At 43.0% G+C, this 11146-nt stretch overlaps 4 non-coding genes across 4 annotated transcripts; all 4 read right to left on the bottom strand.

Moving 5' to 3' along the window:
* Positions 1-4494: 4494 nt before the first annotated feature.
* trnas-uga (transfer RNA serine (anticodon UGA)) lies at positions 4495-4576 on the bottom strand. Its single transcript has one exon. It is a non-coding gene; the product is annotated as a tRNA-Ser (tRNA).
* Positions 4577-4938: 362 nt separating this feature from the next.
* Positions 4939-5020, bottom strand: trnas-aga (transfer RNA serine (anticodon AGA)). The gene has a single exon. It is a non-coding gene; the product is annotated as a tRNA-Ser (tRNA).
* Positions 5021-6722: 1702 nt separating this feature from the next.
* trnak-uuu (transfer RNA lysine (anticodon UUU)) lies at positions 6723-6795 on the bottom strand. Its single transcript has one exon. It is a non-coding gene; the product is annotated as a tRNA-Lys (tRNA).
* Positions 6796-6979: 184 nt separating this feature from the next.
* Positions 6980-7061, bottom strand: trnas-uga (transfer RNA serine (anticodon UGA)). Its single transcript has one exon. It is a non-coding gene; the product is annotated as a tRNA-Ser (tRNA).
* Between the last annotated feature and the right edge of the window lie 4085 nt (positions 7062-11146).

The raw sequence follows: 11146 nt of genomic DNA on the forward strand, positions 1-11146 counted from the left end.
CAATATATATAATACAAATGCATTATGATGAAATTATATCTGGCTGAAAATAAACCTCATGCTCAAACCTTCATGTATTGTACCTTCTTAGTAGAATCCATCTTCAGGATTCGGCCATAGGTGGAGGTAATCACCCCCTTCATCTCGTCCAAATGGCTGAGGATGTCGTTGGAGTGGACAGTCTCAAACCACTGGGCGAGTGGAAGTGGCCTGAAGGGTGCAGGTGCAGAAAAGGCAGGTGTCGTTGCAGACTGGACCAGGGCAACCTTTCTCAAATTATGCTCACAGTCAGAGAGGTACTAGATGGTCCGTCGTGCCCATTCCTCACTGTGGACTTCCTCTACTGCTGACTGGAGGTAGGAGGAACTGTTGCCGCTGGTCCTTGGCCTGAGGAAGGTCACACATTTCCTGTCCAGGGCTAGCTGAGTGGTCAGCACCACTGGAAACAGGGTCCTGTGTGCCACATCCAGTTGTGAAAGGATGTCCTGGCTCCATGGGCATACTGGCAACCTGCATGCACTGCAGCGTGGATAGTCCCCCACCCACCAGGTAGTAGCGGATATCCATGTCGATCGTCTCCCTGATCTTCGGGTAGATTCCTGAATGATGCATCTTCCGGCTACACTGTGGGCATTTAAGAGGAATGCCCCACATCCTCATTGGTGCCCACAAGAACATCCTCTGTCGGAAGTACCACCCGGGCTCAGGAGGAGATGGCTTGGGCTGCTTCGGTGGATAAAACCAGTTCGCCTGGATCTTCTGCCTCAGCTGCCCTATATTCATGTTAAATAATTTCACCAATTATTCTGCAGAACTGTGCACTCTGAGAATAGATCAGGGGATGGTCCATAAAGTAGTCTATTACATGATACATGGACTTATCATGCCTTTGATATATTATATCATATACCTACCTTATGGAACCCACAAGTGCACACTATGTGCCTGCCAAACAGATCCACCTTATTCCCCTTTGCAGGGGACAGGCATCAATCCACTCCAGGACCTCCTTCCATTTTCTGCTTCCAGGCCTTTTGCCTGTTCATTTTTTTTCCTTTCTTACTTTATATACAAACACAGTTTTTGTAATTATACATCAAAAGCTTGCAAAATTATACATACATTTTTTGCAAGTAGGAACATATTTACTGCAGAAAACTATTAACCTGCCACATATTTCACCACTCAACATGTCTGCTTTTGTATATTTGATGCAATATATATTTTGTGTGTGTCAAATATACAAAATATATATTGCATCAAATATACAAAAGCAGACATGTTGAGTGGTGAAATATGTGGCAGGTTAATAGTTTTCTGCAGTAAATATGTTCCTACTTGCAAAAAATTTATGCATAATTTTGCAAGCTTTTGACGTATAATTACAAAAACTGTGTTTGTATATATTCATGTTAAATAATTTCACCAATTATTCTGCAGAACTGTGCACTCTGAGAATAGATCAGGGGATGGTCCATAAAATAGTATATTACATGATACATGGACTTATCATGCCTTTGATATATTATATCATATACCTACCTTATGGAACCCACAAGTGCACACTATGTGCCTGCCAAACAGGTCCACCTTATTCCCCCTTTGCAGGGGACAGGCATCAATCCGCTCCAGGACCTCCTTCCATTTTCTGCTTCCAGGCCTTTTGCCTGTACTGAACTGGAAGGTGCCTTGGGCATACCTATGGCAGATGTCATTCCAATAGGCAGAGGATTTTGCCTGTTTTGGTCATATCTGAACAATATTGGGGAACAAATTAATGTAGTTAATATATGTTAATATAGCAACAGTAGAACAAGTTTTTTTGGAGTTTTATATTTTACACACACACACACACACACACACATATATATATATATATATATGTGTGTGTGTGTGTGAGTGTGTCAAATATACAAAATATATATTGCATCAAATATACAAAAGCAGACATGTTGAGTGGTGAAATATGTGGCAGGTTAATAGTTTTCTGCAGTAAATATGTTCCTACTTGCAAAAAATGTATGTATAATTTTGCAAGCTTTTGATGTATAATTACAAAAACTGTGTTTGTATATAAAGTAAGAAAGGAAAAAAAATGAACATAATGATTAGTGGAAAACAAAAACTAGATATTTAATGAATACATGGAATAATAAATGATTCAAATACATTCAGCAAAGAATCACTCAGCCATGACTGAAATAACATAGGGAATGAATACTTGGAATACTGAATGATGCAATTAAATTCTTGCAAAGATATAGAAAATAAAAACTTTAGACCCGTTATGCATCAAAGGGTTAACTAGCGTTAGTTAGCGACACTTTAATTAGCTTGCCTTGCTACACAAGCGTAGACCTCTTACATATCATGAATTAATGTTTGAACAAATAGGTTAACACTAATGTCACGAATTTGTAATTTGAAAACGCTTACCTTGAATCTCCAGATAGCAGATGTCCAGTGACAGTGAGTTACAAACAGCTGGAATGTCACTAAACTCATTCAGCCAATCAGCGGCGAGATTGGCATGTCAACTCGATTACTGATTGGCTCTTTCCTCTTGGTAGGAATTGATTGGCTCCTTTGCCCCATCTGTTCAAAAGTTTCGGATTTGCATTTACATTGAATCTCCGGATAGCAGATGTCCAGTGACAGTGAGTTACAAACAGCTGGAATGTCACTAAACTCGTTCAGCCAATCAGCGGCGAGATTGGCATGTCAACTCGATTGCTGATTGGCTCTTTCCTCTTGGTAGGAATTGATTGGCTCCTTTGCCCCATCTGTTCAAAGGTTTCGGATTTGCATTAGGACCTGTTCAGATTTATTTAGGAGGTGTTTGCACATCGTTAGGACTTTCATTCTGACTTTGTTAGGAAGTGTTGTGACCTCGTTCGGAAGTATTCAAATGTTGTTAGGAAGTGTTAGGAAGTGTTCAGCCGGCCGATCGCTGGAAGGTAAGGCCACGACTACAGATAGAGGCCACACTCTGCCCTGTTTGTGTACAACACTGCTGCCTGACCCACTTGCAATCCATAGCCCTAGCCAGCTCAGTCACCCAGCGGAGATTGCAAGCTAGCCCTGCAAGCAGATAAAACAGCGGTCCCACTGAGGAGAAATCAGGATGCCATGTCTCATCCTCTGGAATGGGGTTTTTCAGTGCTGGCCCTGGGGACCCACGGCACTGCACATTTCGTAGGTCTGTCTTATTCTACTCACTCAGTTCACTTCATGAGCACTCTATCCTAACGAGCTGACCATCAGAATCAGGTGTGCCAAACAAGGGAGATGCACAAGGTCCCCAGAAGCAGGCCAGAACACCACTCTATTAGAGAGACAGCACCATAGATGGACCGACATGACAGCAAGATGAGGCTGCCAACAAGAAGACAGAACTTCACCCGAACAGCGACTTGAACCCTGGACCCTCAGATTAAAAGTCTGATATTCTACCGACTGCTCTATTGCAGTGCATGCCTCTTACGTTTTATATAACAGCAGTTTTCTCACAAGCTGCCCGGAAGAAAATCATTTGCCACACGCGCTATGGGATGATAACCACCTGCAATTATGGCAGATAGAATAAAAAGGACAAAGGCCTTAGAAGGCACAAGTATCTTCACAGAGAGCAGTACAGCAAACTCCAACTGTAGACGGCAAGGTTTGAATCTACACGGAGAGACCCCAATGGATTTCAAGTCCATCGCCTTAACCGCTCAGCCACGACTACGCCTGGCAGCAGCCTGCCTGCTCTCTTGTCTGGTGGCGATCAGCACAGGCAAAGCTTCAAACACAACATCCAGCTGAAGGATGAAGTGGAAGAAAGGGTTCTGCCGTCCCCATTGCACAACGGCAAAGGGATGCCGTGACCCGGAGTTGCTGCGGCCACAACGCAGAGTACTAACCACTATACGATCACGGTGTGCCACTGGCTCACCCATGGCGATAACTGCAGCCCGAATACAAAAAGTGCCAGGGGTGTGTTTTTCCATTTTAGAGGGACTGGACATTTCACATGTCTGTGCGAGGGATATGAAATGAAAATGCACAGCCACTGGCTGTCAGCAGAGTGCGTAGTTTTCCTACAGACCACCTAGAAGAAACTCATTTGCCACACGCGCCATGGGATGAAAACCACAAGCAATTATGGCAGAGAGAAAATAGGACAAATGCCTTAGAAGACAATTATCTTCACAGAGAGCGGTACAGTAAACTTTGACTGTAGTCGGCAGGGCTCTAATCTGCACGGGGAGACCCCAATGGATTTCAAGTCCATTGCCTTAACCTCTCGGCCACGACTACGCCTGGCTCCTGCCTGCCTGCTCTCTTGTCTGGTGGCGATCAGCAAAGGCCAAGCTTCAAACATAAAATCCAGCTGAAGGATGAGGTGGAAAAAAGGGTTCAGCCGTCCCCATTGCTCAACGGCAAAGGGATGCTGTGACCGCCTTAGAAGACACAATTGTCTCCACAGAGTGCGTTACGGCAAACTCCAACCGTAGCCGGCAGGGTTCGAGCCTGCGTGGGGAGACCCCAATGGATTTCAAGTCCATCGCCTTAACCTCTCGGCCACGACTACGCCTGGCTCCTGCCTGCCTGCTCTCTTGTCTGGTGGCGATCAGCAAAGGCCAAGCTTCAAACACAAAATCCAGCTGAAGGATGAGGTGGAAAAAAGGGTTCAGCCATCCCCATTGCTCAACGGCAAAGGGATGCTGTGACCTGGATTCGAACCGGGGTTGCTGCAGCCACAACACAGAGAACTAACCACTATACAATCACAGCGTGCCGCTGGCTCACCCGTGGCATCTACTGCAGCCCGACTACAAAAAGCGCCAGCGGTGTGTTTCTCCATTTCAGAGGGACTGGACATTTTGCATATCTGTGCGAGGGATATGAAAGAAAAATACACGGCCACTTATCCTCATGGCTGTCAGCTGAGTGTGTAATCGGCAGGATTTGAACCTGCACGGGGAGACCCCAATGGATTTCTTGTCCATCACCTTAACCTCTCGGCCACAACTACAGATACAGGCCTCGCTCTGCCCGGTTTGTGTGCAACACTGCTGCCTGACCCACTTGAAATCCATAGCCCTAGCCAGCTCAGTCACCCAGCCCTGCAAGCAGATAAAACAGCAGTCCCACTATTGTATTCAGGCCACTCTCTGCCCTGTTTGTGTGCAACACTGCTGCCTGACCCAATTGCAATCCATAGCCCTAGCCAGCTCAGTCACCCAGCGGAGATTGCAAGCTAGCCCTGCAAGCAGATAAAACAGCGGTCCCACTGAGGAGAAATCAGGCTGCCATGTCTCATCCTCTGGAATGGGGTTTTTCAGTGCTGGCCCTGGGGACCCACGGCACTGCACATTTCGTAGGTCTGTCTTATTCTACTCACTCAGTTCACTTCATGAGCACTCTATCCTAACGAGCTGACCATCAAAGTCAGGTGTGCCAAACAAGGGAGATGCACAAGGTCCCCAGGAGCAGACCAAAACACCACTCTATTAGAGAGACAGCAGCATAGATGGACCGACATGACAGCAAGATGAGGCCGCCAACAAGAAGACAGAAATTTGTCCGAACGGGGACTTGAACCCTGGACCCTCAGATTAAAAGTCTGATGCTCTACTGACTGAGCTTTTGCAGTGCATGCCGCCTACGTTTTATATAACACAGCAGTTTTCCCACAAGCTGCTCAGAAGAAACTCACTTGCCTCACGCGCTATGGGATGATAATCACCTGCAATTATGGCAGATAGAATAAAAAAAGTACAAAGGTCTCAGAATCTTCACAGAGAGCAGTACAGCAAACTCCAACCATAGACGGAAGGGTTCGAACCTGCATGGAGAGACCCCAATGGATTTCAAGTCCATCGCCTTAACCTCTCAACCTCTCTTGTCTGGTGGCGAGCAGCAGAGGCAAAGCTTCAAACACAAAATCCAGCTGAAGGATGAGGTGTAAAAAAGGGTTCTGCCGTCCCCATTGCACAACGGCAAAGGGATGCCGTGACCCGGATTGCTACCGCCACAACGTAGAGTACTAACCACTAGACGATCACGGCGTGCCACTGGCTCACCCACGGCGACAACTGCAGCCCGAATACAAAAAGTGCCAGCGGTGTGTTTCTCCATTTTAGAGGCACTGGACATTTCACATTTCTGTGCGAGGGATATGAAAGAAAAACACGCAGCCACTTATCCTTATGGCTGTCAGCAGAGTACATAGTCGACAGAATTCAAACCTGCACAGAGAGACCCCAATGGATTTCTAGTCCATCTCCTTAACCACTCATCCACGACTACAGATACGGGCTAGTCTCTGCCCAATTTGTGTTCAACACTGCTGCCTGACCCACTTGCAATCCATAGCCCTAGTCAGCTCAGTCACCCAGCGGAGACTGCAAGCTTGCCCTGCAAGCAGATAAAACAGCGGTCCCACTGAGGAGAAATCAGGCTGCCATGTCTCATCCTCTGGAATGGGGTTTTTCAGTGCTGGCCCTGGGGACCCACGGCACTTCACATTTCGTAGGTCTGTCTTATTCTACTCACTCAGTTCACGTCATGAGCGCTCTTTCCTAACGAGCTGACCATCAGAATCAGGTGTGCCAAACAAGGGAGATGCACAAGGTCCCCAGGAGCAGGCCAGAGCACCACACTATTAGAGAGACAGCAGCATAGATGGACCGACATGACAGCAAGCTGAGGCCGCCAACAAGAAGATGGCACTCCACCCGAACAGGGACTTCAACCCTGGACCCTCAGATTAAAACTCTGATGCTCTACTGACTGAGCTATCCGGGCTCTTTTGTGGTGCATGCCTCTTACGTTTTATATAAGAGCAGTATTCCTACAGCCCGCCTAGAAGAAACTCATTTGCCACACGCGCCATGGGATGAAAACCACAAGCAATTATGGCAGAGAGAAAATAGGACAAAGGCCTTAGAAGACAATTATCTTCACAGAGAGTGGTACAGCAATCTACAACTGTAGTCGGCAGGGTTCTAATCTGCGCGGGGAGACCCCAATGGATTTCAAGTCCATTGCCTTAACCTCTCGGCCACGACTACGCCTGCATAAGGAAGAGTACCAGAAAGTAAGGAAGGCACTTTTGAAACAATCAGCAATATTTACTTCAGGAAGATTATTTTGGATGTTTTTTAATACGACAGTGTCAATGAAGATGGTCATTTTGGTCTTGTTTTTACAGTCTATGCACTGGTTTTGATCAATATTTTAATATTGTGGATATTTTGATCAATATTCAGAAGAACTCTCAAAAACAAACAAAGAGACAGTTTTTTCAGTTGTTTGTTTACATTGGAAAACCAGCGATGGCCGCTGCAGCATGCAGGCCCCACCCCTTTGTGTACCCTCAGAAGAGCTCTGCGCATTCTCTTCAGACCAAGACCTGTACAAATTTATCCACGGACTAAAACCTCAGAGAAACAGAGGATATCAAACATCAATCATCAACGAATAAGGAAGAGTCCCAGAAAGTAAGGAAGGCACTTTTGAAACAATCAGCAATATTTACTTCAGGAAGATTATTTTGGATGTTTTTTAATACGACAGTGTCAATGAAGATGGTCATTTTGGTCTTGTTTTTACAGTCTATGCACTGGTTTTGATCAATATTTTAATATTGTGGATATTTTGATCAATATTCAGAAGAACTCTCAAAAACAAACAAAGAGACAGTTTTTTCAGTTGTTTGTTTACATTGGAAAACCAGCGATGGCCGCTGCAGCATGCAGGCCCCACCCCTTTGTGTACCCTCAGAAGAGCTCTGCGCATTCTAAACAGCTCCACAGGCAGAAACAGATCAAGCAGGGTTCCCGCGGGTCCTTAAAAAGTCTTAAAAAGTCTTAAATTAGATTTTGCAAATTTAAGGTCATAAAAAGTCTTAAAATGTCTTATTTTTACTTATGCGAGGTCTTAAATTTTAGATGGCATTTTGTCTTAGACATATCTAAAAAGTTTACAAAATTAAAACTAATTAGCGTTATACGATTTATTATTCTTTGTGGATTTGCTTGCTCATGTGATCGTGCGCGGCATTTACGGCAGCGTGTACGTACTGTCCTGCGCGGTGCGCGCGAAAGGAAGAGGAGAACAAAATGGGTAAATGCAAGTTCAATGCGATTTGGCTCGAGGATGTTAAATATAGAGATTGGTTAGCTGGTACAAGCAACGAGTATGAGGCGACTTGCAAGATGTGCCAAAAAACCTTTAAACTCGGGACAATGGGAGTTAAAGCGGTGGAGTCCCATATGAAATCGGAAAAGCACCGACGTTACGCCAGTATTCTAAAAAGTACGGTGCCAATGGAGTCTTACGTGTCTGCGCCTAGTACATCAACTCCTGCTGGATCACAGACTGGTAATGTTGGTCTGAATCACAATGTTCAGCCAAGTGTTTAGCCAAGTACCCTGAGGGCTGAATTGTTGTGGATTCTGCATATGATAAGTCGACACCATTCATATATGTCAAACGATGACATCCACACACTTTTCAAGGCAATGTTTCCCGATTCGGAGCATGTAAAAACATTCAACTGTGGCAGAGATAAAACTGCTTACATAGCCAGGTTTGGTATCACGCCGTTTATTAAAAAACAGCTGACAACAAAAATTAATGACGAATCGTTCGTCGTTATGTTCGACGAAAGCATGAACAGGACAACAAAAAACAAACAACTAGACCTTCATGCCAGATACTGGACAACGGATGAAATGGGAACGTACGTTTGCTCCCGTTACTATGGTTCTCAGTTCCTGGGCCATTCCACAGCTGAGGATTTATTGGACAAATTCAAGCCAAGACAAAAATACATTATTAGTGCACAAAAATACATAAATAGTGAATACTTGTCTCAAAATAAAAATCAATAAGTGTATTTGATTTTTAGGGGCTACAGTGCTAGAATAGTTTACAACCAAAAACCATGAAATATGAACAGTAATTATTGTGCTGTAGCAGGTCAACACTTTACACTAAATCAAAAATTCAGTCTAGTCATCCTGCAATAATCCCTGATCTCATGAATGTTAGGCTATATTGTAACGTTACAGCTTTGTTTAAACTGTTTTACAAAGTTGAGGATTGTTTATCAATGTGCTTTGATTAAAATCAAACTACAGCATCTTAAGTGATCATAAAAATACACCAGCAATCGTCATCTAAATAAGTTTTTGCTATAAAGTACACAATGATTTTGAGAACTGATTTTTTTCTTTGTTTCCTGTAATAAAATTATTTTTAACTTTTATTTATTCTTTACTATGCTTCTATGTTGCACATAGAAAAATTTAAATAAGTTAATGAATAAATCTATAAATAAATGTGGGATTGTGGGAATAAATTAATACAAATGAATAAAAATGCATTAATAAATATAAGAATAAATGAATGTATAAATTAAAAAATAAAAGAATAGGTTAAAAATAAAATGTAAAAATTATTACAGAGAATTCTAAAATAAAGGTTAAGTGATTATCTAAATAAGTTTTTGCTACTAAGTACACAATGATTTTGAGAATTTATTTATTTTTCTTCGTGTTTCCTGTTGCATCTTCTTTGTAGGAGGGTACAAAAGAGCTCTGCCTCAGCAAGATGCTCTCTGTGTCAATGGACGGGCCAAGTGTTAACTGGAAGTTTGTGCAGCTCTTACAGCAAGAATACAGTGAACAGTTTGGTGGAGCTCAGATTCAGATTGTGGGAAGCTAGTATGTCTTCACATACTGCACAACTCTATCAAGACTGGTTTTGGAGTGTGGCAAGTAGAGAAGCTCCTGAAGGCCCTGCACTTCCTTTTCCACTGTGCTCCTGCAAGGTGGCAAGACTACAGTTTGGTGACAAAGTCCACAAAATTTCCCCTGCCATTTTGTGGGCATCGCTGGCTGGAAAATGTGCCAGCTGTGGAAAGGGCCATTGAAATTTGGCCATCCGTTGTCACCTATGTGGACCAGGTGAAAATGAAAAAGCTTCCCAACCCAGGATCATCCTCATATGACACTGTAGCAGAGGCCAGAATGGATCCCCTAACTGTACCAAAGCTGCACTTCTTCATGTCTATCTCCTTAAACTGTCAGCCGTTTCTCACCAAGTACCAAACTGATGTTCCTATGATCCCCTTCCTGGAAGATCTTGTCAGGGTAAGTATTTGTGTTAAAAAAATGTATAGTGTCGTACCGCTTTTTTATTCATAACCATGTTATGTACACTTGCTATGCATGTTATGTGCTTGAAAATACATATTTATATTTTCTTCTATTGTCTGTTACCTGCTATATTGCTTACATGCTTATTGGGTTAGTTCACCCCTAAAAATTAAAATTCTACTCACCCTTGTGTTCATCTTCAGAACACAAATTTAGTTATTTTTGATTAAATCTGAAAATTCATTGGGAGTAATGCAACTTACACATTCAAAAAAAAAAAAAACTTCATTAAAGTACTCTGTGTGAATCCAGTGGTTTAACTTTAATTTTATGGTTTTTATGAATACCACTTCATTTAAAGAACTATTGTCCTGCAACCCAGTAGAGGGGGCACCACAACGCAATGTGTGTTGTGTTGACTTGAGACTAAAAGTTACTCTGTGAACGAACTTTGAATAATATTATTTTGTCAGTATATTGGTAAATTATGTTTTTCACTTGCATCTCTTCTTAAAATAGAGGTTAAACCACTGGATTACTTTAACTATGTCTTTTTTTTACCCTTCTGGACCTTGAATTTTTAAGTTTAATACAAGGTCATTAATTCTGGATTGTAATTGCAGTATTATTCACTCAAAATAAATATTTTCTCAGAGCCTACTACGACGTTTCATCCAGCGGGATGTCCTTCTTGTTTCTGTGTCAAAGCTTGTCAGGCTTGATGTGACAGATCAGAGCCTATGGGTCAGTCCAAAGGGAGTGGATATTGGGATGGGAGCCACAGCTACCTTGAAGGTGTGCCACTCACTTTTCTTTTTAGTTATAAAAGGTTCTTTATGAATTTGTTTAGTAGGATTCTGCTTTTTCATATACTTTTAAATATCTTGCACAGATCACTTGTTTCTATTTTTGCCAGGGAACATCAGGGAGTCAAAGCAGAGTAGGCGAGCTTAGTCAGCTGCAGTTCATGAAAGACTGTGGGATTGCTCTTG

Source organism: Sinocyclocheilus grahami, unplaced genomic scaffold (genome assembly GCF_001515645.1).
Source record: "Sinocyclocheilus grahami isolate Dianchi unplaced genomic scaffold, SAMN03320097.WGS_v1.1 scaffold1469.1, whole genome shotgun sequence".
Taxonomy (NCBI): domain Eukaryota; kingdom Metazoa; phylum Chordata; class Actinopteri; order Cypriniformes; family Cyprinidae; genus Sinocyclocheilus; species Sinocyclocheilus grahami.